This window comes from Heloderma suspectum, chromosome 3, assembly GCF_057233095.1.
Source record: "Heloderma suspectum isolate Gila_16-S chromosome 3, 16-S_ref, whole genome shotgun sequence".
NCBI classification, from domain to species: domain Eukaryota; kingdom Metazoa; phylum Chordata; class Lepidosauria; order Squamata; family Helodermatidae; genus Heloderma; species Heloderma suspectum.
In genome coordinates, this window is record NC_139460.1 from 213281805 (window position 1) to 213309394 (window position 27590).

Below are 27590 nucleotides of genomic sequence, written 5' to 3' on the forward strand. Positions count from 1 at the left end.
CGACCGTGCCTCGAACAACTGAAAACAAACGCCCACAGCAGGCAGACACGGTGGTTTCTCCCACTATTGGAGAATTTCACGGGGAGGCCATGGTGCTCCTGTTCTGCGGGCTGGAAAAAATACCACATTTACTGCGTTTGGGGAAAACACAAGATAGGCGGGAGACACCCTGGAGGGTAACAGCATCTAAACAGCCCGCAAACTTCGGAGAGAGAGCCATCTCAATAGCAGGATAAAAGCGATGTGTGATGAACCTTTGAGTCTGCAATCCTATGCACACTTACATGGGAGAGAGTAAGTCTTCTTGAACTGAATGAGGCTTACTTCCAAGCAAAGATGCATGGGATCGGGCTGTCTCTTTTCACACACTTCTAATGAAAAGAAGTAAGTAAAGAAAACTGTTGTGCCAAAAAAGCATTCTTAGCTTTTCTTGTGAAACAGGCCCAAGCATTGTACTCCCTGCCTCCGTGCATCATTGGCTCTGATATGTAACTGCCATAAAGGGAGAATAATTTACCAAGTAACAGAGTCTGAAGGGTTATGTTTCTCATTTAAGGCTCAACACTGCGTGCTCCTTGTTTCGTGTTGCTTTAACTCCCAGCTGTCTGCTTCCTACCCCAGAAAAATGTGGAGCAAATTTTCTAGGTCCAAATAGACACCGTTATGCACTACTAATAATCCTCTTTAAGATTCACATCAAAATATACAGAAACAACAACGAAGTCATTGTTACTTCTGACTTCCAAGCCAGAACTGGTGGCCAGATTTTTATTGCCAAGAAATCTCAAAAAGGATAGGGAAATTTCTCTTTCTTTCTTTCTCTCTCTCTCTCTCTCTTTCTTTCTGAAAGGACTTATATCCTGCCTTTCTTCCAAAAAAGAGATCCAAGGTAGCCAAAATAATCAAATTTAAAGTCATTCAACGTCAATGCAGAATTCAGAATCAAATGAAAACTTAATCAAAAACATGGAAACTCATAAGAAACCATCGGGAAAATTAGCAGCAAATTTACCAACAGTCTGATTACTGGATGCCCAAAGAACAGCATACCTTAAGCTTGCCGTTGAACTTCTTTAGCTGTACTACACAAAGCAGACAGATTATTCTATCAAGAGTGTGCAGTCCTAGACTTTCTGCTGACACATCCTAAACTCAAGAAGCAGAGGAGAATGGGAAGTAGTTTGGCCCACTCAAGAAATTGCCCATTGCATTTCCTTGGCATGTCTCACCTTGTTGCTTTATTTACTTGCCTGTGCAACCTTATCAAATCATATGTCAGATTAAACACATAGGTAACAGCACATTGTCTCCTGCAAGAAAGGAGTTTGTGTACATCCATGCCTGTGTGTGTGTCTGGCATTACACAAAGAAAAGGTTAAGATTTTCTAGAATATTGTAGGCCGACATGCATTAAAATGCCTGACTTTGAATGGTTAGGCCCAGATCATTATCCCAATGGCAAAACTCTGCTAGTTGGCACTATTTCAGGTCACTGTTCTAGTAATCCTGGATATGGGTTGATCAGGTCAGTTCTCATCGGAATTCACAAAGATCGAATTTCTCAAGCTTCCCTACTACCAGTCCAGCACCCTCAGCCGCTTCACACTTTACATGGCAATCATGTTTGTCACAGCCACTCTGGTGTTACACCGATATTCCCTGAAGCAATCTCATAAACGTGACGGGCAGATGCATGTTCTTAAAACACCCAGTGGACATGTGCTGGGCACAACAGATTCCCTGGCATGTGAATTCAAAAGTCCGCCATTCACATTTTAAGTCAGGTGTGCAGAACCTCAGGCCAGGGGGCCAAATCCAGTCCTTCAGGAGACCCAATCCAGACCTCTGGGGGTCCCAGACTGCCATACCCCCTTCCCCGGACCCACCCCATTTCTCCAACAACCTATCATTTCGTGGTTTCCCTACTTTTATGTAGCTTTCCCCCATTCTAAAAGGTTGAAATGACGCTCCTAAAGCTTAGTTACTGGCAGGAAGGGCTTCATGCGAAAATATGCTGGGGTTTATTTTTTGTACTTTGGCCCTGCCCCTTTGGCCCCACCCCTCTTGTCTTTGGCCCCACCCACCACTGGAATGTGGCTCCTGAGACCTTCTCCACAATGAATTTGGCCCTTAGGCTGAAAGAGGTTCTGCACCCTTGTGTTTGCTGTGGGAAACACAGGAGTAGGTGTAGAAAAGACAAATGCTACATCAAGTGGCTCTCACGATAGGTGGGCTAAAATATATGATAAAGAAGAGCAAATGAGGTGCCATCAGATAAATGAACTTGGAAATTAAATGTCTTTCACATATAAGCATGAGCAGATAAGGCCCAGTGACTCAAGGCTGAATTGAGGACAAGAGCTGGTGAGATGCATGATCAGTCTACCCTTCATTTAACTTGGACCCTCTACAGAAGAGTTCAGAATGAAACAAAAACAAACCAGCAAAATAACAAAAGAAAAAAGTGTTGTTTGCTTTCCATTTACAGTCCTGCCAGAATGTTTCTAATTCAGGATAAATTCCAGCTCAGGTCAGTTACAGATAACAAACATTTTCTTGTGCTAGTTACCCAAGGAAACTTGCACTTGGTGGGTTAGGTGAGGAATTTGCTTATTACTAATACTTTGAGCAATCCAGATCATTTTAAACTTCTTTGCTTCTCTGACCATGTCCTTTTCCAAACAGCATGTTGCTCTGAGACAAGAGTTTTATAGTAAAGCAGAGTCATTGACCTCTGTCTCACCACATGCCTCCTCTTAAAAGTTATATCTGTTTATGAGCTTTTCTAGGGATTGTTAAAAGTCTGCAGTGGCTCACAAAGCAATATGGTCTGCAGTTTTCATTTGAGACTTTGCTTGAGGATGCTCTTCAAAATGGCCTTTATCTCAGCAAGATGGAAAACATCATGGGCAAGCAACCAAGAGGAACCTTCCCGTGGGTTACATGTCATTCAAGTGTGTATTTAAATATTGTAACTCACAGAAAAGTAAACTTCTGTTAAATGATCCAAGCTGATTTGTGGGTTAGGCAAGATTCAAAATCCTAAACAGGAAGTACGAGAAACAGTACAGCAAGGCTGAATGGGTTATTTTTTATCACTTGGATTGCAGATATTGAGTGAGCTAAATTTTCAGGAGATTTTGGTATCTGAAAATCAAAATGGCACCTGCCATGGTACTGAAAACATAATAAACTGAGCAACTGACAACTTGCTGCCCTTTCATCTCACCCTTCTTAATGGTAGTGTTGACCCTATCAACATCCCAGAGGTTTTCTTAAAAAAAAAAAAATTACTTCACAATAAAACAATACAGAAAATGTATCAAATCAACTTCTCCTCCCTGCAATATACAGAGTATACTTCTTTCTAATCCCCCTCCCTAACATCAACTATAAAATCATAATGTTAGACAAACAGAAGTATTTTTAAAAAATGGGGGGAATATAAAAAGAGACATGGAGCACTGAGTATTATTTTTATACTAATAAAATCCTAAAGAGGAAGTGCAAGAAATAGTGCAGGAAGACTGAATGTTTTTATCCATCACTTGGCTTGTAGGTATTGGGCATGCTAAATTAGCACACGTGGCCAGACACTACAGGTACCTTGACACAAAAGCATAAAATGGAAGAATGAGTGACTCATCATGCTTCCTCTAACCATGCTTCCACATCTTATCCAAAGCTCCCCAAATGCCTGTATCTCTGGAAAGGAGACACATGTTTTCCCCACATTTCAGATGAGATGCTCACATCACATCTGCAGCTACCCTATGTCAGGTGATGGTGGTATTTTCAAATACACCTAAAGGAGCAATGCTGTTCAAGGACTAAAACTGTATGCTAAATTAGCAAAACCAAGGCTTGGCCATTTTGTGTGGTCCTCTGAGTGATGGAGGTTCTGACATGGGAGACAAGGTCACTTGGCTCTTATGAAATAATACTAGCAGTCACTGAAGAAGGAAGTTCTTCAGTAATAATACTGATAAATCAAAGGTCTAAACTTCATGTTTACTGTCTGCTTTGGGAATTTTTCTCCCCAGTGCATGTAAAAGCTAACAGGTGTATTACATCCAGAGCATCATTTGATGATCTGAATATAGTGATATGATTGCTTTGAAGTGGTATAACCAGATATAAATTATTATTTCTTTATTGCCTGATGATGATCCAGAGGGCCATGTGAATGAGAGCCAGAGGAACCTTGCCAGACGTTGCATCATACAAGAAAACTCTTGAACTCAGCCTGAAAGCCAAAAAATACTCCTTCTTTTTGTTATTGTATATTAGCTGTCACTTCCTATACATCATTCCTGCTATGAAGGGGGAACAGCCCATGGAAGCAAAGAAAGAATGAAGAACACAGCGTAGGGAAAGATGGACACAAATCTCCACTTAATAGAGGCAGGAGCGAGGGTTACTGGCCCTGCCCTCTCTTTCAGGTCTTCATCACTGGCTTTCATCAGCCTTTGCAGTAGAGAGCCATCTAGCTCAGGGGTGGGGAAACCCAGGCCTCAGAGGCTAAATCCAGCCCTCCTGAGGTCCCAATCTGGCCCTTGGCGGTTCCCCCAGATAGCCACGCCCCCTTCCCTGGCCTCACCCGCTTTCCCACAAGTACCAACCATTCGGTGGTCTTTTATGCAGTTTTCCCCATTCTAAAAGGTTGAAATGCTTCTCCTAAGGCTTCGTTACTGTGGCAGTATCAGCTTTAAGCTTCAATATGCTGGTTTTTATTTTCTTTTGGGGGCCACCCCTTTTGCCCTTCCCCCTTTGTCCTCAACTCCCCAGCACCACCACCACTGAAAGGCAGCCCCTGAAAGCTGCCCTGAAACTGAATTCATCCCTTGGGCTGAAAGCAGTTCCCCACCCTTGATCTAGCTGTGCTTCTGTAGGTGGGACAAGAGGCTGAAGATACGACTATTATTATTGTTGTTGTGTTGTTGTTGTTGTAAGACCTGAAGGAGATTCAAAGGGAGGTTTTACAGTTGAAGGGGGTTTGAAAGAGGGACTGCTTCAAGGGTTGCCAGAGAACGGTTGTGCAGCTGCTGCTTCTCCTGGCCCTATTATCCTCAACATGCAGTAATTGATTAGGGCTCCAGGTCTGCCACACAGCAAGCAGAGAAACTGGGTGGACAATAGGGCTATGGAGGGAACAGGCAAGAGAACCTGCAGCTGCCTTATCTCCTTCCGCATCCAACTATTTAAAGCAGGGATGGTCAACATGTTGCCCTCCAGATGTTTTGGCCTACAACTCATTTCATTCAGTCATTCATTTATTGCATTTATACCCCGCCTTTTTTCCTCTTGCAAGGAACCCAAGGCGGCTTACATTATCCTCCTCCTCTCCATTTTATCCTCACAACAACAACCCTGTGAGGTGGGTTGGGCTGAGAGTGTGTGACTGGCCCAAAGTCACCCAGTGAGCTTCCATAGCCAAGTGGGGACTAGAACCTGGATCTCCCAGCTCCTAGTCCAACACTCTTGCCACTACACCACACTGGCTCTCAGCATAGCCAATGGTAAGGGATTGTGCAAATTGTACACCAAAACATCTGGAGAGCCATAAGTTGCCGATCCCTGATTTAAAGGTATATATGACTTGTCTCTGGTTTTGAATCTGGTAGCCTTAATTGCTGCTCAGAGTATGATCTCATCTTTGCCTCTGGTAAATATGTTTTGCAGGTTTATGCATTGATTCAAAACTCTGCCATACCTGTTTGATGACAGGCAACCGCAGGACAAAAGAAATATGTTTGTATGCTGTGGGAAGCAAAAGTTCTCCCAAGCCACTTCTAACTCTTATAAAAAAAATTGTTTGCCTTCAGCCTCAGTTGTCTCAGATGGCAACAGCTGCCATTGCCTGTGGCTACTGCCATTCTTTAGGACACTAGCAATTCAATATTCTGAACTGCGCAGATTTCTGAGATGCACATTAAGTGGAGATTTACTGTTTCTATGAGGCTTGCTCTACCATCCTCCTCCACTGAAGTCAGTAGGAGATCTCCTCTTGAATGAATTTTACTGACCACCCACTAGTAAAGGACACAAAGAGGAAATTCAGTTTATACTAACTTGAACAAAACTAAATACAAGAGGTTTCTTGCCCCTTGAAATTATCTCTGGCAGAGGAACAGGGGAGGGGGGGAACATCTGTACTGTAAGAACATTCAGATGACATTGCATATGCAAAATGCCTAAAATATTCTGCATCATGAAGATCTAAGGTCTAATTCAGCCTTCCCCAACCTGGCACCCTCTAGATGTTTTGGACAATATCTCTCAGCATTCCTGACCATTGGCTATGCTGGCTGGGGCTTATGGGAGTTAAAGTCCAAAACATCTGGAGGGCACCATGTTAGGGAAGGTTGATCTAATTAAATGTGTGGTTTACAGAACAAAACAAAACCACACACACACACGGAAACACAACTGTTTCCACTGGAGTCCTATTTTCCCCATTTTGGGCCCAAGGTACAACTTGCATTATTCATGCTTTATTTTAAAAAGCATGCTTAAACTGGCCACTTTTATTTTGAAGAGGAAGTAGCCATGGGGTTCCTATCCAGAACCTACTTCTGATCTAAGCCCCTTGTCATTTTCTAATTAAAATCACACTGCCCAGCCCATTGAAGACACAACTGTTTTTTGCCCTTCGTGGTACTGTTTACTGCAAACAGCACCTGTGCGGGGCACATAGCAGCCATATGGGAGTGATTTTTCGTAGAAAACCATTGTGAGCTGTGATCCAGATTGTGAGCATATTCCAGACTGGGCCCCAATGGTTGCTTTTTCTTCAACATAAAAGGGGCAAGTTTAAGCAAGCTTTTTTTAAAGTGTTGAGTAAGTAACGTGACATTTGTCCTTTAGTCCAACACAGGTTTCTGAGCAAATATGTATTTCTACCAAAATTCATTGTAGGTGCAAAAGTATCAAGTCCTCAAAAAGATGATCACATGACTGTCATTCTATCCAAACTACACTATCTGGTTTGAGCATTAAGCAAAAATAGTTATCACCAAATTGCAAAATACAATTTGAAGAACACATGGAGAAGTGCTTTGGCTTATATAAAAGCCAAGGAAATAGGGTCATTTCAAATATTATGCAAATGCAACCCCAGGTCTGCCAATGAGTGTACAAGTGACAGGGCAACACAGCCAGTCCTGACTCCCTGATGCTTGTACCTGTGTGATACATCCATCCATGTGTTTACAAGTGTGTCCCATTAGAAGAGAGCCTATGTGCATTCATTGTGAAGTCTGAAAAGAGCCCCAAGTGTTTCCATGTGTAACGGCCCCAGGAGTGTAAGCAAGTCACCTGTAGTTTTAGAGGGGCCTAGAGATCCATAATGCTTGGCTTATGTTCATTATAAATGCAATTTCCTTGCTAGTGGGCCTGTGACCATGTGAGATGAGTCAAAGGTCGATAGCGCGGCCACAACACATTCCATGCTAATGAAGGCTAATATCTTATCAGGGCCTAGGATGTGCCTGAGAAGTGAGGCTATGTTTATGCCGAGTTACAGGTGGCTGTGCTGGGAAAGTTCTGATCGTTTTCCCTCTGCACAAGTACTGGTAGCCTATGCTGGGAAAGTTGCAAATGAATGCTAATTAATGCTTGCTTCTGTCATGCTGCCTCACTGCTAACATGTATGGTATAAAACCTATTGTACCCCTTGGCTCTGGGTCCAGATAAGCTGTCTGATCCAACCACTGGGTACGCCTGTGTGCTGTAAGTACTCAATTAAGGCTCCTTGTAAGCAAACCTGGATCTGGCTTATCATTATCTCGGCATCTCCAAACCTTAGCAGCCCATGGCCAAGGGCATACACCATGCAATCAGGAGCCCTATGCTGGAGCAGAACTCCACCTTGACCTACATTTGTATGAAGATGAATATACTCTCTTCTCATGTTTAAACAAATGCCTTTAGTTTAAGGGTGGGGCCAGCCAATGCAATGCCACTCTCCCACCCCCATGCACATTCATAGAAGAGTCCCTGTGCATGCAACTGTATGTGCATAGGTAAGGGACAGAGCCTGCCACCGCAACCCTCTCCCTCTTCCACATTTAAATGTCTGAAAGTGGCTTAGATGACTGGCAGCTGAACATGTGAATGGACTCCACTGAAAAGCATTGAATCTCAACTGATGCAAGGCAAAATGACAGTACTACCTGTGATATTCTATATGCAGTGACATATTCACACATGCAACCCATCACTTAATGTCATCAATGCATGAACATGCATGTGTGAACCAGGTCTTGGTCAAAAACAGTGAGTTGGAAAGCAAGGATGAGCTGCTTGGTAACAGTGGGCAGTCTCCAATGGGGCCCTTATGCCCCTTGCTGATTCTGTTGTGCCCCAACAATTCCCCTCTGCAAGCAGTGGCCACCACTTTTGGAACAGAGATTTAACACTTCTGGGGGCAATCAGAAACAAGCAGAAACACTCATTTCTGGAAAGCGGCAAGTCAGTGGAGCTTATGGCTGGATCTACACTTACCGCCTTTTTTCGCTTCCAATGAGGTTTCACTGCCCGCCTTTCACACTACACAGTACCCGCCTTGAACTGGAACCGGAATTTCCCACTTCCGTGCTCCCGCTTTCAATACCCTAATATCCTGGTATTTCCCCTTAATGTGCTCTGATTTTCCGCCTTCGCTCCTGTATCCGGTTGTAGTCCCCTCCCCCGCCTGTCCATATACAGCGGTGTTTGTATTTCCCTCCTGTCCAATCACAGCTCTCGACAGCCCCATGTCTTCTTCTGGCTACTGTTTCCATAGCTTCCTCAGCAGCCCCCATTTCCTCAGCAACAAGGAAAGGGCTGGATGTGCACGCACTTGTCTGATCTCTGAAGCTAAGCGGGGTCGGCCCCGGTCAGTAGTTGGATGGGCAACTGCCTGAGAATCAGGTTTCCTGCATTGAGCAGGGGGTTGTTCTATCCATTCAAATGAGATTAAGTTTTACCCCTTCCTATCCCCCGCTCCAGATGTTTTAAGGCATTAAAATATCTTCTCCGCGATGTTTTTTTTTCTAATTCAGGCATGATCTTTGAGAATCGAAGTTGTGAAGCTTCGAATCTTATGCCAGAATTAGAAAAAAAAACATTGCGGAGAAGCCCCAATTCTGCGAGGATAACACCTTAATTAAAAAAACAACATCCAGAGCAGGGGATAGGAGGGGGTAAAACTCAGTCTTATTTGAAGAAATAGAACAACCCCCTGCTTAATGTTGGAAGCCTGATTCCCAGGCAGTCACCCATCCAACTACTGACTGGGGCCGACCCCGCTTAGCATCTGAGATCAGACAAGCGCGTGCAGGAAAACAGCAGGAAAACAGCACAGCGCTCGAGTGTGAACCGAGCTCGCGCATTCGATGAAGCACTGCAATGGGGAAAATGGGTGAGTGTGAATAATCACGTTTTAATGCGAGAGCATTTAACCCGACAGGACACTGAATTCATTGCGATGGCAGGCGCAATGTAGATCAGCCCTATATAAGGGAACACTGACCTGTCCTGATCCAAAAATGAGTGTTTATGCTCATTTCAGGGCTTCCTCTAGGAAGCGTTAAATCTCCCTTGTGTAAGCGGTGGGTCCCGCTTTCACAACAGAATCTGTGGGGCATAAATGTCCTAGTGGATACTGCCCAGTATGGCTGGAGTCACACTAGCACTTTTCTCTGGAATTGCCATCTTGTTCACACACTGCCTATGGAGAATCCAGTTATGCTATTGTCAGATTGTTGCAATCCAGTTTATTCTGTGTTGACCAGCTTTGTTGTCCAGACCTGATTTGAGGTGATTCCTGCCAATAAAATGTGATTGCAGCACCAATCTGTCCCATGTGGACAAGGAAAGTGATACCGAGTCTTTAACAAGCTCCTGTGCCTTTAATTTAAAGTTTCCTTGTTTGCAGGTTCGGCCTGTTTTATTGCTTCCTGTTGACTGATAAATGGCATGTTAAATGCCACTCAGAAGCTGGGGCATATAAAGGAAAACTAACAGTAATTGCTCAAGGAGTGAAGGAACCACTGTTAAGCTTTGCTTTCAAGAGCTGGCTCAGAGATTGCACAACTCCCTTATCCTATAGACAGAAGCTACTTTCATCTGAAATTTAGCATGTTCCACATGGACTACTTTCACTATACCAGACTACAGAAAGGATCCCCCATCTTTGAGTGGCAACATGGCAAAGATTACTTAGGGTGGGTCATGCACATGCCATGGACCTAAGAATAAGTCAAAGTTCAGGTATAGACTTAAGCTAAGTGGTAAACCAGAGTTGTAACAGGCTCAGCTTCGCTTCTCAGAACAGATGAAATTGGTGCTAGAGAGAGCATTTCAAGGCTATAAGAAGAAGGAAACAAATCAGGAAGACAGATTCCAACATCTTCCTTCCATCTGGGGAGAGGAGATGACTCTTTCTAAGCAAGCTGTTGCCATGGAGCTGAGGCAGGGAGCATAATAATCTGTTCTGGAGAAGCAGAAAATGCCAGAAAATCTATTATCCTGTTTGCACAGAACCGTGGGAAATCATAGGTTAATTAACCCACAATTTGCCAGGGTTGCGTGCCACCACCTCCGATCAGTCCAATCAGAGATTATTTTTTGATGTGCAAATCCCATATACTATGGGACAGTTCACATGATCAAAACAAGCCACCATAGCTTGTTTAAGCCATGGTGGCCTGTGATACATGCTGGCGGCCATTATTAATATTCAAGTGGCAGCCACAGCTTGTCATGTCACCCAAATCCAGCGGCGGGGGTTGTGTGAGGGTTAAACCTGTTCAAGAGTTATACAAGGGATGTTTAATCCTCGCACAACCCCTGCCACCCAGGTTTGGACAACACGGGAAGCCACAGCTTGAATATTCAAAAACTGCCTGGCACACATTGGAATGTGCCGCAGCTCATCATGGCTTAAACAAGCCATGGTGGGCCACAGTGATTGTGTGAATCAGGTCTCTAGGTTAATCATGGGTTAAACAACTCACAGTCTAAGAATCAATCATAGGTTAACTGCGGGTTGTTTAACCCACGATTAACCCATAGTGTCTGGATTCACATATGACAAAATAACGTCTGATCAGACCGACCAGAGGTGGCATATTCAAAGTGGCGGCAGCACACACTGCACACACAACCCAGGATTTGCCACTGTTACATGTGAATGGGCCCTATGTAAATCAGGAATACTTCCACTGAAGTCACAGTAATGAATATGGAAACAGACAACTGGGTAGTCAGTTCATTTGGCTTACTCTAATTTTAGAGACACCTCACAGTTCTTTAATCAAAGCAATGTGCCAAAGCCACTCCCTTTCCCCTCCAAATCCAAGCACCATTCAGATCACACCGCTTTTATATGTATCCTATAGCTATTACCAAAAGGTGTCAACCTAATCCATGGTCCAAAGTCATCAATGAGCCAATGTCCAGAACAAGGAAGTAGCAAGTGTCTATGTGCCTCCCTGAATGCAGCAGCATTCAGAACATATCACCTTAACCCCTGGGAAATCATGAATAGTATTCTTCAAACCAACTAGTTCAAGGTTTATATTTTCAGTACAGATGGTTAAATATCAAGTGATCCACAAGGATTTGATGTCTTCTTTTTATGCTACTAGCAGCATAGACCTGAACAAATTTACAGTAAGTGCAAATACCTTATCTAGCATAGCAGTTTCCATTAAGTTCAGTGAATCAAATCAAAGTGGAATCTTTTCCCTTTTTATTCATTGAATACCTTTGCCACAAATACATGTAACTCTTCACTATTTTTGCACCAGTCTGGAGATATTTTGGAAGCTTCCGTTGCATAAAAATGCACACTTGGAACTCTCACATTAATAGAGAAGATGGTGGGGGCGGGGTGATGTGGAGCTGAGACAGAACAAACACAAATATTCTGCTCTGGCTACCTTGCAGAATTCAGCTCACCCTTTCCAGACAGTGAATACACATGGGCAGGAGAGCTGACTTCACGGTGCCTGGCTCTATCCCCAACCAATGCACATCCATTGTAAGGTCTGAAAAGAGCCCCCTGTGTACAGCTGCATGTGCTGAGGATTTTCTTTGTGCAAACAGGAACCTAGTTCAGCCCCTTATAGGTGTTTAAGTAGGGCACCACAAATGTGCATGGGGGGAGTGGCATGACAGTGGCAAACTCTGCCCCAACGTACATTTGTGTATGTGCATGGGCTCCCTTCTGACATTCAAACAAACGTGTGTAGTTTGAGGGGTGGGTCCTGCTGCCGCCATGCCACTTCCCCTCCCCAAAAGCACATTCATGGAATGTCTGTAAGGGGCTTTCCCAGTTCCTGATGAACTTGGTTCCCTCCGGATGTGTTGGACTACAGCTTCCTTCATCCATAGCCAGTTGCATGCATTTCAGACCTTACAGTAAGTGCATGTAGGTTGGAGACAGAACCTGACTGCCACAATGCTGCATTCCCCAGCAGGTTCTCACTGTATGCATGAAGATTGTCTGAAAAGGGAGTCATTAGTAGAAGGGATTGGGTTTTTCCAAACACCACAAATAAATGTGGTGCTTGCCTCCCACACTGGAGGCATTCAAGATGAGGCTGGACAGTCATCTGTCAGGGATGCTCTGACTTAGATTCCTGCATTGAGCAGGGGGTTGGACTCGATGGTCTTGTAGGCCCCTTCCAACCCTACTATTCTATGATTCTATGTCCCTCTGACTCACAATAAATGAATGAGTACTGGCAAGTGTACTATATGACTGCTTAAAGCAGCCTTCCCCCAACCTGGAACCCTCCTGATGTGTTAGACTACAACTCTCAGCATCCCCAGCCAGCCATGATGGATGGGGATGCTGGGATTTGTAGTTAACACATCTGGAGGGCGCCAGGTGGGGAAGGCTGGCTTAAAGAAACATTCATTTAAGAGTTGCAACCAGAGCACTGACAAGAAGGTATTTCATTTTAGATTCTGAACGTTGAGTCAATTCCCAACTGAGCCGTTTCAGTTAACTTCTCTGGCTCTCAGTACATAAAGTAACCTATTGAAAATCAGGAATGATCAAGAGCTCTGAGCCAGACTGGTACTTGATTTCTGAAACCCTGCTTGCAGTACCTTTGTAGTGATGGGCAGGGAAAGAGCCCTGCAGCCATTTGTGTATTTTTAAAGCCTCTGTCAACTACTACTGCTCACTTAACTATTCAAATAGAATGTGTGGTTGCAATGGCTGCTCTTTGGTTTCCCAGGTTCTATGACATCCATTTAAGGAACTGGGGGGGGGGGAGAAATAAAATATGCAAATCTCTTTACATAGCTTCCCACATCCCTTTCAATTCCATTTCTTTTTTGAGCCTCAGTTTCTTTATGCACAACCTTTCCCAAAGTCTCTGACAACAAAAGAGTATAGGCCTAAGCTGGACACAACAGCAGCAGAATTGTCTGTTTAAAAACCTGGATCTGCCACAATCCCATAGAACCCAGAAGAGCAGGGCTGATTTTAATAAAAAAAGGGGTGTGCAAGTCAGAAATGCTAACCGCTCCACCTCCCATGCCACTTAACTCCATACACTCCTCTACCCAGGTGCTTTCTTCCCAGTTTTTATTCATTGTTGGTTACATTTATATCCAACCTTTCTTCCATCATGGAGCTCAAGGTGCCTACATGGGGTTCCCAGGTGGTCTCCCATCTAGGCCCTGACAGGCCCAGGCTTAGCTTTAGCAAAGTGGCTGACTCATATGCCATCAGACCATGGTCTGGGACCAGTCAGACTTATTTATCGGGAAAATGCCTAGGGGAGAGACTATGGGGAGGTGAGCTGTGGGGGTGAGCTGCAGGTGGGAGAAGGATTCAGTGCCTCTCATTTGTGCAGCCCTTATGCTATTAAAATCACTCTCTCTCTCTCTCTCTCTCTCTATCTCACACACACACACACACACACACACACACACCTTACCACTTTCTATGCGATTGTAGCAGATCTAACTTTACACACATAGGTGTGCTATCAACTCTAATTTGACCCCAGAGTGTCATGGGCCCTATAGAGCAACCTATGGCCCTCCAAATGTTGTTGGATTCAACATCCTGTTATCTCTGCCCATTGGCCATGTGGCTTGAGGTTGACAGGAATGGGTGGGAGTCCCAGCAACAACAGGAGAGCCATCTGTTGCCGCTCCAGCTAGAGTCAGCATTAAGATGCACAATACCCATTGCAAATGTAGGAACACTTTCAGTCTAGCAGTCTGGACTGTCTGAGAACTGGTATCCATTCTGGATGCACCAAATATCCAAGGTTTTCAGTTCTTGTAGCTAAATTTGCATAGTCAGAACTATAGATAAGTGTCCCAAGTAAAGCAACAGGTTTCCAAATAGTTATCATGGCTCCACAAAAAAATCAGTGTTCTGCACAACATTATGTAGCTAAGCCAACTGTACAAAATGGAGAAGAATGCACAATAATCTGATTTTATTTTTTTTAACAGCCAGGCACCATTGTTTTTTTTAGCAACAGACTGACAAGTGAGTTAGCCCTTTGAAAACTAAACAATGGGCACTTATGCTACCATGCAAACTGAGAACTCACCAGTAGGAAATATCTGCTCTTATGAAAATTATGTATCTGTTCTTGGGGATTAATGTCCTGAATATATGATGTCACTTTTCAGTAAGGTGGAAGTATCCTCAGAAATAATAGCAAACAGTTTTACACATTCCTATTACCCAAGCATTTCACCCAGAACATCCAGATGTCATATACTGGCACACACAAGAGAGGCAGATTCAGGAAACATTGACATTTAGTATTCTTATAAGTTATTCACTATGTCCTTAGGCAGTCAGATGACATGAAGCTTCGTTTCATGCAACCAATCACTGAAAATAGCACCAGAAACTGATCTAGTCCACACCTTCTGTACAAATTCATGCTCTACTTTCTGGTTTCTTTCAATGAAAGTGCATACCTCATTAAGGAGATGCTAACTTTCCTACCATGATAAGCAAGTAATGAGTGAGACAGGGCAGCCATAGCCTTGTTTCTTCTCATTCATTATTTGAACTTTGTTGCTTTTTTGTTTTAAATCAAGATAATTTGCAAGTCTAGATGAATTTCCTATATTTGCTTTAGGGAGGGTGAAAGTGAATAGTTTCTAATCTTGAACACCGCTGGCTATTTAATGATTCCACAGAGCTGTTTCTTGATTTGCTGCCCCTTCTTTGCACAACACATCCTCATTCTTGGTATATGCAGACATACAGCAGTGCACAGCTGTTATTGTGAAGATTTTGCTTTCTACCCATCCTTATTGTAAAAATCCAAGAACACAATGCTGAAATCCAAGAACAAAGCTGCTTTGGCAGGGCTTCTGCCCTGAAATACGGCCTGGATTTATTTATTTTTTAAAGATGCAAGTGAGCTGGGAGAACGATGGAGAAACCATAATGAAATTTCATGAGAGGTTTTGGAGCAGTCAGACAGACCCTAGTAGAAGAACATTTCTGTAGAAACTCTTAAGAAAAGAGTTGTATTTTCTAATAGAAATTGTTACTTAAGACTTTGGCCCTCTGCCTTGAATTGCACAGATGAGATCGCTGGATTCCCAAATAAACCAGGATTCCCATGTGTTTCAGGCAAGAGAGTCTTCTCTCTCAAGTCCATTCAAGGATGATGTCAGGAGACAAAAGTGTGTGTGCGCGAGAGGGGGGGGACTCTGCCTGCCCCCTCCATGGCCTCACTCATGTGGTCCCCAACAAATTAACTCCTTCCTAAGGGAATACATCTCTCAAAGGTAAAAAGGTTGTCCATCCCTGTTGTAAAGGGTTGCAGCCTTAGTTACAAACACCTTGCAGTGGCTAAAATAAATATAGTTGCATTACTAACTTTATTGCCGATTATTTCGAGGGGAATAAATGCTAACTTTTAAAAATGCCAGGTTCAATATTGGAAAGAAGCCTTTATTTATTTAATTATTTAGTTTATTAATCGCCCATCTGGCTGGTCACCCAGCCACTTTGGGCGATGTACAATAATAGAAACAGTTTAAAACAATAAAATTCTATATTAAAAACTTCGTATTTCTAAAGATACCCTAACCCACCCCACATTCAATTACTCTTATTTTTATTCTCCCCAAATGATCCTATATTTGCCATTACTACAGTAAAGTAGCTATGATATGGAACTATGTAAACCCCACAGTAATTCACATTTCTTGTGCTTCTGCACACTTTTTTTACAGATGGAATATTTAATATGTGACTATGTTTCTGAAAGTATCATGTATCAGTCCGGCCGTATTTTTTCCAATTAGGTGTCAAACTGAGGTCATAAACTACACATATGCATTTGAAATCTCATGGCATTCAAAATCTCTTCCTCAGCAACAAAGGGGTGCTCAGTGTCTTGGCAGGATTCCAACACGAGTAATGGGGAATGTATCTACCAAAATGCTTCATGCAGTTGCAGCAAGATTAATTTTCTTACATTAAGGTGATACATTATTGTGAGCCATTTTGTTCTTTTAATATAAAGCCTCCCTTAACCTTGGCCATAGCCTGCTTGCTGCTACAGCACCAAGAAATAACTTGGCTATTCTTTGTCCAAAGCTACCTTGAACCACACTGACCTGCTCACTATGGTGCAGGGACAGAGCTCCAAGAAATTAGTCAGGGTCAGTACAAAAGGCAAGGTCAGCAGGCAGCCCAAACACAGGAGGTTCTATAGAAAAGCACGGTTATCAAGGAGATTCAACACATACATCCAGGAGCTCATGCACAGGCTTTGTTTCAGCACTCTTTGTCTCAACTGAAGGCTTTTAAGCCTGAGCCTTCACAGTCCCACCCAGAGCACAGGTGCAGGCCATCGGTGCCACCTGAGGAACATCTGGTTGCCAGTGGAGCCTTGCTCACAAGTACACTTTTACTCATGAGGAGTCCTTATTACTCAGTAGGGCACTTCTACAGCTGGCACTTGGCCAAGTCTGGTGCTTTAGACACCTGCACTCCCTGGATCTAGGTGTCAGCCTCCGAGTCCAAGAGAGAGCTAACTACATAGTCAGGGGAAGCATTGACAGCCATCTCTCTTGAGGGCCCAAGATCCATCTAATCTGCTTCAAGGTCTCTTGACAAGGGTAGTTCCTCCATGATATTTGGCTCAGGAAGCTCCAAGTTATCTTCCAAAGAGGAGTCCTCCCAGAGGGGCCATGACACATACAACTGATTCTGCGATGTAGGAAAAAGTTGAAACTGATATCCAGTTAGTTAAGAGACCATAGAAGGCTGGAAAATGGGTTTTGGGGTTTCTCTGGCACAAGTGCTAAGAAGTTCTTGAACCGAGAACTGGCTATCTGAGCTTTGGACTGATGAATCTAGCCCTGCCTGTGAACTTTTGTATCCCTATTAATATCTATTCAACATATCTTCGTAATGATCTAATTACAAGCATATAACATTACTCTCTTCTCTTGACTCCATAAGAAACAAGCCTTGTAAAGACAGCCTGGAACTTTCCACCCCTCAGAGAAGCTGTGTGAGGAAACAATATTTTACTTATGTAACAATATTTATGAATTGCATACCTTAAAGACATTTCTAAGTGATACATAACATGTCTTCATACAGGGCAAGTATTACCTTCCTGGGGATGCCTGATGGAAAAGGAATGTTTTCAGTAGTTACCGAAAACTCAGAAGGGTTAGCATCTGCCTAATTTGTAGTGGCAGGGAGCTCCAGATTATATGATTGTTGGCCATTGTTAAATAATTATCACCTTCCATTCAAGAATTGCTGGCACATAAAAATAGTTATCTGCAGTATGGATACGCTGAACATGTGACCTTTCAAGTGACCTTTAAAAGTTTAATGAGGGGAAAGCTGGAAGAAATGTGTTGTAATATCCCACACTGAAGACAGACCCATATTTGAGAGTTTGGTCCACAAAAACAGGCACATGGTATTTGTGAAAATAAGTGCTGCTCCTCCAGCAGTTAAAGCTTACAGAACAAATGGATAAGAGTAACAACATCGTATTTACAGATGGAAACATGGCTTCCTACCTTAGATATTCCCAAAGGGGATCATGAAACACATCTCATGGCCTAGGAATGCCATGGATACAGCAAAGGATGCTATAAAGAGGGCTGCGCATAATACATAATTACAATTCTAGGACAGAACTGAAAAACAGAGGCAAAGTTCCAGTTCTAGATCCTGCTGTTCTAGACCTCTCATATATACAGCATTGTTTAAACTTGGTTAATAGCACAAACACAGACACACCACCTGCAGTGTTCCAATTGTATGCTTTGTTACACCTTTCTATATTCTTCCACTGCATTCTGAGGGTGTCACACACTGGAGTGGTTATGTGCCTCCCACCTGTACAACAATGTCAGAGCCTGGGCTTCTCAGGAGAAGACATGAAAAAAGGAAGAGTCCAATCTCTGTGGGGTTGGGCTATGGCAGGGGTAGGGGTAGGGAAATGGGGCCCTCCAGATGTTTTGGCCTACAACTCCCATCAGCCATAACCAGTAATGGCCACTGATCAAGGGAGCTGTAGGCCAAAACATCTGGAGGGCCACAAGCTGTCCAAGGCTGGGCTCTGGTAAGGTAAAAATCAAGGGGCAAAGTCAGAGAGGCAAGCTGAGGTCAGTTCCCCAAAGGCAGCCCAACTATGTGTGAACACAGAAGCAGTCAATAACACACACAGCATGGCTGTTGCTAGTTTTTTAAAAGCAGAAGAGAATCCCAAACACAGGATTCAAAGACGTGTTTAACATCACATCTGGATAACAAGGAATCTGACAGATTTGCATACCTAGTTGTATACTTGAACTTGATCGGGGGAAGAACAAAACAGAGAGGTGGAGCAGTAGGAAGTTTACATGAGAAGAAATCTACTTAAAAATATATATCTTCCTGTTATCAATTTCCAGAAGCGTGGCCGCAGCAAAAACAACAAAGAGTCTTGTGGCACCTTAAAGACTAACAAATGTATTCTGCTTAAGCTTTCATGGACACTGTGTATGGGCTGATCTACGTTGCACCCGCCATCACAACGAAGTCGGGGTCCTGTCGGGTTAAACGCACTCGCATTAAAAGGCGATTATCCACACTCACTCATTTTCCCTGTTGCGGTTCTTGATCGAATGCGCAAGCTCGGTTCACGCTCGAAAGCTGTGCTGTTTTCCTGCTCTTAAAGACAGCGGCTCTCATTGGAGGAGCAGAAACTCTCCCTGTTTCTGCTGATTCCACACCCACCATCCCTCTCTTCCTCTATCCGTGTGTGTGTGTGTGTGTGTATGTGTGTAGGGATGGTGTGAGCATCTTGTTGGGGCTTCCCGGTGAGAGCTTGTCCCTTGCTGCCACCGCTGTAGCAGGTGGGGGTGGAGGAAAGGAGGAGGCACCTATCCTCTTCTCCCCCCGCCCACCTGCTGGAGGCCAGGGAGAGAGGCTGGGGGGTGTCTGCTGATGCTCTTTTCCCCGCACCAGCCCTTTGCAGCCAGCACAAGGAAGACGGGCAGTGCTGACAGCACCCAGCACTTGTGTTTTGGGGGGGGGGGGCTGCTAGCTTCTTCGAAGCTTTGAAGACCATGATATGACATTGCATAGGTTCCTCAGCACTCAAAGCTTTATCACTAGCAAGGAAATGGCTGGAGGTGCCTGCTCTTGTCTGGTCTTGGAAGCTCAGCAGGGTTAGCCCTGGTCAGAATTTTGGATGGGGGACTGCAAGGGAATTGGGCTTCCTGCACTGAGCAGGGGGTTGTTCTCTCCCTTCAAATGACTCTAATTTTTACCTTCTTCTATCCCCTGCTTTGGCTTTGTTTTAAAAAAAAATAAGGATCACAACTGAGTGCCTTTACACATGCTGCCTCTGCCCCCCCCCCCCGCTCCCCACCATTCTAGCTTAACTGGTGCTGTAATGTTTTCTCACGGTCCCAGTTCTGGGCACTCACTTACTCAGGAGTAAGCCACATTGAACTCAATAGACTTACTACTGAGTAGACATAAGATCACCCTGTAAGTCTGTAAGCCCCATTGAGCCCCATAGGGTGCTCTGAAAAAGAGGACATTGCTTCTGAGCTTGGTGGGGTAGGGGATCAAAGGTATCTCCCGTCATTGCAGGGAGGCATTTTACCCTCTGCTCCCTCCTATTGAGAAATGCAGAGGCAGAAGACGCTCAGGTGGTGGCGGGAACTGCTTGTGTCTTCGAAGACTGCCCAGTGAAGAAATTTATGCTTGTGTGTGGGGAAATCAGGCTGGATAAGGCCTATTCTTCAAAGATTTGAAGATCTGGAGATTTGAAAATTCAAAGTTAATGCTTTAATTTAAAAAATAAAAATAAAGATCACTTACAGGGTGATCTTATGTCTACTCAGTAGTAAGTTCCATTGAGTTTAATGTGGCTTGAGTAAGTGAGTGCCCAGGATTGGGGCTGCGAGAAAACATTACAGCACCAGTTAAACTAGAATGGGGGGAGAAGGGTGTGTAAAGGCACTCAGTTGTGACCCTCTTTTTTTTTTTTTTTTAAAGCCAAATCAGGGGATAGAAAAAGGTAAAAGTTCCCTTGTGGTCTTCCATCCAAAATTCTGATCAGGGACGACCCGGCTGAGCTTCCCAAATCAGACAAGAGCCGGCACCTCTAGCCCTCTGCAGGCTGGTGATAAAACTTCCAGTGTTAAGGAACCTATGCTATCAGTAGCTGGAAGGATGGGGGCATCTAGAGCTGTGATTGGACAGGAGGGAAACACAAACATGGAAGTATATGGACAGGCATGGGAGGGGACTGCGACCTTATAAGGTAATGAACATGGAAGAGCAGAGCACATGAATGGGAAATACTGGGATATCAGGATATTGAAAGCGGGAGCACAGAAGTGGGAAATTCTGGTCCCAATTCGAGGCAGGTGCTGCGTAGAGTGAAAGGCGGGTGGTGAAACCTCATTGGAAGTGGAAAAAAACGTAAGTGTAGATTGGCCCCACATCATCAGAGACATGAAGTGTTAACCTCAAACACAAAATTGCTGAAGTATAATTCATCACGTGATTCAAATCTATTTCCTGTGGTCTGAATAAAGACAAACTTTTTAAATCACTGCATATGTTAAACAGTTCACCATTGCAATGACATCTGTGTTATCACTCAGTAATGTTTTGTATTGGCAACTGATAAATTAATTATCCCTGTCCATCTTTTTGCATTTTGCATTTCAATTCCCCATAACAACACAGTTCACATTTTCCTCGCCTTACCCGACCTCCCAGCATATGTACATACATCTGCCAATTTGAAGTTAACACTTCATGCATCTGATGAAATGAACAGTATCCACAAAAGCTTATGCCAAAATAAATGTGTTAGTCTTTAAGGTGCCACAAGACTTGTTGTTGTTCTTCCTCTTATCAGTCTCCCTAGTCATAATCTTCATAAGATAACGTAAGGCATAGTTCTATTTTTTTGCTTTTCCTCTGCTACCTCTTTAGTGCTTAATCTAAATTCTTCACTTACATGCTTGCTGTCTGGATAAGGAGGCAGAATTAAAAGTCATAAACGATCCATTGTTAGCTGCCACAGAGAAAGTCTCTGTGCACCTTTTAATACTTCCCTCCTCGGATAAGCTGCTCCTAGCTTACATTCAGCTTTCTAATGTTAACTTCGAGATTTGAGATATTTGGTTGGAAGACAAGCAACATACGTTTCTTCCGGAAATAATTGGTTTGTTATGTGTAACCTCTTCACATAATTCATTGGGGACAACAGCAGGAAATGCACAACATTGCGATGTTAGGACACAGAGTAAGTTTTACCACACATCACAGAGGGTGAGAGGAGAACTCAGTATGAGGATTCTCTGTTTTGGGGGCAGCTCTGCATTTTCCTTAGCATATAGTCCTGCCCTTACAATATATGAAGAACTGCAAATAACACCAGTAACGAATCAGGAATATTATAACAGCTCCTCAAATTAGGGCTTCATGTGATCTCCTCTAGCTTTGTGTCTGTTGAGAATGGAGACTCCTACTTGGTGACTGTTCCCACTCCTGGAGTTGGAAATTGTTTCTTCTGCAATACAATTATAGCCCAGAATGACTAATTTCCTCTTTCTTGCAGCTGTATGCTCTCACCATCCCACCTAATGAGTATCATTATAAATTAGCATATCTTGTCTTCCCTGTGGGAATACATGGGCTGGGAACCATGTTTTCAGGAGGAGCGAGAAAATGAAAAGCGTCAAGCCAACTTAAAAATAAAACAAGAAATGAAGGAGAGAGGCTGGGGCAGCCAATCATCTGTCAAGGCAGACTGCACATGTTCTTCCCTTTGTCAGTGCCACAGCCAAAATTGAGAGGCTATCCTACAATAAAGGAAGTATTTTTCAGAGAGCAGGTGACTAAGGAGAACTGGAAGAAGGCAGAAACAAATGATGTCACATTTTCCCAAAATGACTTCGTGTTTAGCAAAAGAACTCTTGGAAGTGAGAAAATGTATGGCTGTAGGATTGCTTTTTAAATTCTCACTCGTTTTTTCCACCATCCAACTCATATTTTTATATGAGGGAAAGCAGGAAAATATTAAAATACAGTGGAAATTAATCTATAGCTATGATTGCTCCACTCCAATACACTGTTGTTAACGTCCTTGGATTTGCTTGTGATGACAGGCTCCATGTAGCTTGGGTATTCATTAGCTACCAGTAATAGGATCAGGCCCAATGTCTGTGGAAGGGAACTCTGCACTAAATTATCTATGCTGTGGTAACCTCTCATCTGGATTACTACAACGTGTACACATGGGGCTGACTTTGAAAACGGTCCAGAAACTTCAGCTGGTCTGGCAGCGAGATTAGGGGTCTATATAAACAAATTACACCAGTACTTTGTGATCTGCACTGGCTACCAGTCCATTTCCGGACACAAGTCAAACTGCTGATATTAACTTTCCATGCACTAAAAGGCTTGCAGCCATGTTATTTGAAGGATCATCTCCTCTCATATATACCTGCCCAGTCCCTAAGATGGTCTTCAGGGGCCCTTTTCCAGCTGCCCCACCAAATGAAGTGAGGTGGGCAGCTACTAAAGAGAGGGCCTTTTCCATTGTGGCACTGAGAGAGGCTTGCCTGGAGCCTATGTTGTGTTCTTTTCAGCAACAGGTGAAGACTTTTTTATTTTCCCAGGCATTTTAACCTTTCAGGGTGCGACCTGCAACCCTATGGTCCCTGGAGAGCATTCCAGGGACCATATTATTTTTCAGATTCCCACTCCCAAAGCCACAGACACTGCTACAACTTCAGGAGGGGAACTTAAAGATGCAATACCTCCTTCCACCCCCTGCCCCGCCCCTTTGCAGCTGCCATGGAAAGAACTGTGTGTTTGCTTTCCAAGGTTGCAAAAGTGGCCTTGGAAGACCTCATAGAGGTCAAAAAGGGGGTGTTCTGGTGGGCGGGAAGAGAGGGGAGAGGGGAGGCTGGGATATGCAAAATCCTATGGCCTCTCCAGCCCTGGCCCCACACTTCCTCTAGAGGGCTCAGAAGTCTGGCTAAAGGAAAAAAATTAAAAAGGAGGACAGAGAGGCAAAAATCACTCCTCCCACCCTTTTGTTGTGACCTGCCCAGAATGCTTCAGCTATTGGGCATTATAGAAATGTAACAGAGGAAGGAAGGGTGGAAAGCCATGAACTGTTTCTTCTTATTTATTCACCTTTTCAGGAATCTGTCTCATCTCTTCATCTCCATTACAGTTCTCTTTTCCCCACCATATTATTGTTGTTGTTGTTCAGTCATTAAGTCGTGTCCGACACTTCATGACCCCATGGACCATAGCACGCCAGGCCTTCCTGTCCTCTGCTCTCTCCCGGAGTGTGCTCAAGTCCATATTCTTTGCACCGGTGATGCTATTTAGCCATCTCATCCTCTGCCATCCCCTTCTTCTTTTGCCTTCAATCTTTCCCAGCATCAGGGTCTTTTCCAGGGAGTTTTCTCTTCACATTACGTGGCTAAAATATTTGAGCTTCAGCTTCAGTATCTGTCCTTCCAATGAGCACTCAGGGTTGATTTCTTTAGGACTGACTGATTTGACACTCTATTAAAGAAAGGGCCAGAATAGACATGACATTGAAGTGCATCTCTTGAAGCTGTGCTACTGGTAATTTTCTACTGTTATTAGCTGACGGCGGGATGGGGAGCTCTAATTTTCATTGGGACTATAGCACATGGGGAGGGTGGGTTTAACCCTGTCCTCTTCTGCCATGGTCCTGATTAAAACACACACACACACACACAGAGTTGCTATTAGCTCTGGAAGGGAAGCCTCCATTGATCCCAAATGGCACCAGTATGAAGGCCAAATGAATGTTATGCAAAGTTTCAGGCAACTTTCCCCAGACTGTGGTGTTGCTTGTTTTAGTGAAAATCGGCCCCTTCAGGCTGACGTCAGGAGTGGAAGGAGTGGCATCAGGTGGGGAATGAATAATAATCAGGTGGGGAATGAATGAATAATTCATGCACTGAGCATGAATTATTTAGCACATGCATCAAGACAGCTTTTGCAACTCCTGGGAACATGTGCATGTCACAGATGAGTAATGGACATCCTTCAATTGAACACTGAAGCTTTTCAACCAATGCTGTGAGTACTGCTAGGAGTGCTTCACAGTAGGTGGTACTTGGCCATGTAGATTATTCTATCTTGTGTGAAGTGCTGCAGCTCTGGGGCCTGCACAACACTGATCCAGAAGTGGGGATGCTACAAGGCATTAGTGGCACGTTCTAGACCCAGTCATAGAATCATAGAATAGTAGGGTTGGAAGGGGCCTACAAGACCATTGAGTCCAACCCCTTGCTCACAGTCCTTCAAAAGAGGCACAAGTTGAGAAGGTGGACACAAAGCAGAGAGGCCAGGAGGCAGTATTAACTGCCTCTCTCCATCTTTCGTTTCCTGCAGAAATGACTGGGGCGAGCCAATCATCCCCAACCCCCCACGCACAGCAGCTGTCCCTGGAAACAGTGATGCTCATTCTGCATCGAGAAAACCTCTGCATTCAGGCTGTGCATTATTTTTTAAATTATTATTATTACATTTATAGTCCACCTTTTTTCGTCTTGCAAGGAACCCAAGCCAGTTCACATGGTCCTCCTCCTCTCCATTTTATCCTCACAACAACCCCGTGAGGTAGGTTAGGCTGAGAATCTGTGACTGGCCCAAAGTCACCCAGTAAACTTCATGGCTAAGTGGGGACCAGAACCCAGATGTCCCGAGTCCCAAACCAACATTCTAACCACTAAACCACACTGGCTCTCCACATTATAACATACATAGTTCATTAAAAAAAACTATGATAGTATCACAAAAAGGGGCAAAAAAGGAGCTGGTTAATGTAGCAACTGTGAGGGCTGGTTTGCACGAGTGAACAAACTGTGTGGGCTGGTTTATTTAAGCCACAGTGGGCTGCAGCACATGCCGGCAGCCATTTAGAATATTCACCACCCAGCCACAGCTTGTCGTGTGATGCGAACCTGGGCAACAAAAGTTGTGCAAGGGATAAACAACCCCTGAATAACCCATGGCCTGTTCTAGGATCTGAGGGAGATTAAATGCAGCCCCTCCCACTTCCCCTGATCTGCATTTTCTAAGAGGGCTATATGCCCTCAGCCGGGGCAGCAGGATGGGGAGAGGAAATGCTTGTGCAAAACCTGTTTGCTTGTGTGGTTCCTCATCCAGCGAGAGATAAATGCACAGAAGGCTCCTTCCACACTGTGGATTAGTTATTGTTTTTGAACCTTGGCAGCTCCTGTAGAGCTGGGGGTAGCAAGAGTGGGTGGAGCTTCTGCTATGTTCTCACTTCTGTGTGTGCTGAATAAAGAACAGTTGTGTTTGAGGCCTACTGATTCTTGCAGTCATTCCTACCACCTATATAACAACCCCTAACCACATCAGGGCATCACTCAGTAATTTAGTATCAGAGGTCTAGAAATCTCCAAAACAAGCTTAATTGTACTCATGTTGTATAACATTTTCTAATAAATAAAAACAAAATTAACATAACAAAATGACATAACCTCACTTTCAATTAAAGCAAAGTAAAGTCCTTTTTTCTGCCAAGAAGCCAATGTAGCTTTCTTCTCTTCTTTACGAGTCTGAAATAATTTTAGAAGCCCAATGGAATACAGCAATGAAGAAAAATGGCTAACAGGGCAATCTTACACATGTTTACTCAGAATTAAGTCCCACTGTTTTCAATGGGGCTTACTCTTCCATAACGTGGATCTTAATAAGAACTATTACTGAGTAGCCATGCACAGGATTGCTCTATAAAAGTTAAGGATCTATCTCAACAGACGATTCTGGAGGGAATTCAAATTCTGCAGCATTTCTCAGTGACATTAAGGATCTACTAGACCACACAGAGACGTAGCAAGAAATGTAATTAAACATCAAGAAGAGATTAACGTTTCCCTGCCTAGGTTAAGCTCTTCTTTCCTCCAACAGCTGTCTGAAGGAAAAGTCATAAACCTGAAGGGACAGTAAAGGAGAAGCTTAATGCCAAAGCTTCTTAAAATGAAAACAAACTACTGCTTGACTCAAAGTGATGCTCACAAATATAAACAAGAACAAAACCACATGCAAAAACAACATGGACATTCTGTGGCCCATTCTTCAACTCACTTCCACCAAAGTGACTGCAAAGAAAAAAGAAAAGGCTCGCTTGTCTCTCACAGAGACCAAAATTGCCATGGATTAGAAATGCATTCAAGTGTGTATTTAAAATTCCTGGTGCCTGATGTGAGTACTTGGATATGGGGACAATATCCACATGTGGATATGCGAGCAGTGATGAGAAGGAGGCAGGAAAGTATTCCTGGGCCCTGATTGTGCAAGGGCTGTCTGGAGCCAAGGGAACTCTTCCCTAGATCAGCTGGAATGCAGGCAGCCACATTCAGTTGGGCTCTGCTGGTTCCAGGACTGGGAAGCAGCAGGGGCGGCAGCGGGGGTGGGGGAGGCTGGAGTTTGTAGCATCCTTCCCTAGGGAAGCCATGACCTCACATTCTGTTCTTGTGTTACCACTTTCCCAAAGATGAAACCCAAAAGCGTGGTACATCAGAACTGGCCCTTATCAGCAGAAGGAAGGGATGAAAGAGTGACAGGGTGAAGGAGTTAGGCTTTCAGAAATCGAAAGAATTAAGAACAACAGAGTTCCTATAACCTTGAAATCACAGCTATGGTCTGGCATTTTCTTTCTGAAGTTCAAGGAAGGTCAAGCTCAGAGTCTTGCTTGTTTATTTTCCTCCCAGTCCTTCTCCTAAAATTCCTCATGTCTGTCTTGATAGGATTTCTCCAGCATTGGTACATTACTAGAGCTCCTGGAAGAATAGCTGTGATCTGCAAAGTCATATGGGCTAATACTGAATATGATAGGATTTTTTTGTTCCCCAAATCCTTTTAAGGATTAGGGAAATGTGATCAGATGTTGGGGGGGAAATTTATGTACTGAAACGTGTCATAACTAACTCCTGGCCAGCAAGGCACTGATGTAAATTAGTGACAGTACTACCACAAATCTGAAATTTTGTATGAACACTGGCCAACACACCCCATTTACTAGAAAATA

The 27590-nt window shown here is 43.8% G+C and overlaps 1 protein-coding gene across 3 annotated transcripts in view; it reads right to left on the reverse strand.

The window, feature by feature from the left end:
- Nucleotides 1–27590, reverse strand: part of CHST3 (carbohydrate sulfotransferase 3) — a 53725-nt gene that overhangs the window by 11417 nt on the left and 14718 nt on the right. The window contains exon 3 of one of the 3 annotated variants that reach the window (XR_014788874.1): nucleotides 23660–24064. The exons of the other annotated variants lie outside the window; for them this stretch is intronic. The gene's annotated coding sequence lies outside the window, so the exon portion shown is untranslated. Of the gene's footprint in view, nucleotides 1–23659; nucleotides 24065–27590 lie in introns of those variants that run through there. 3 annotated transcript variants of the gene reach the window in all.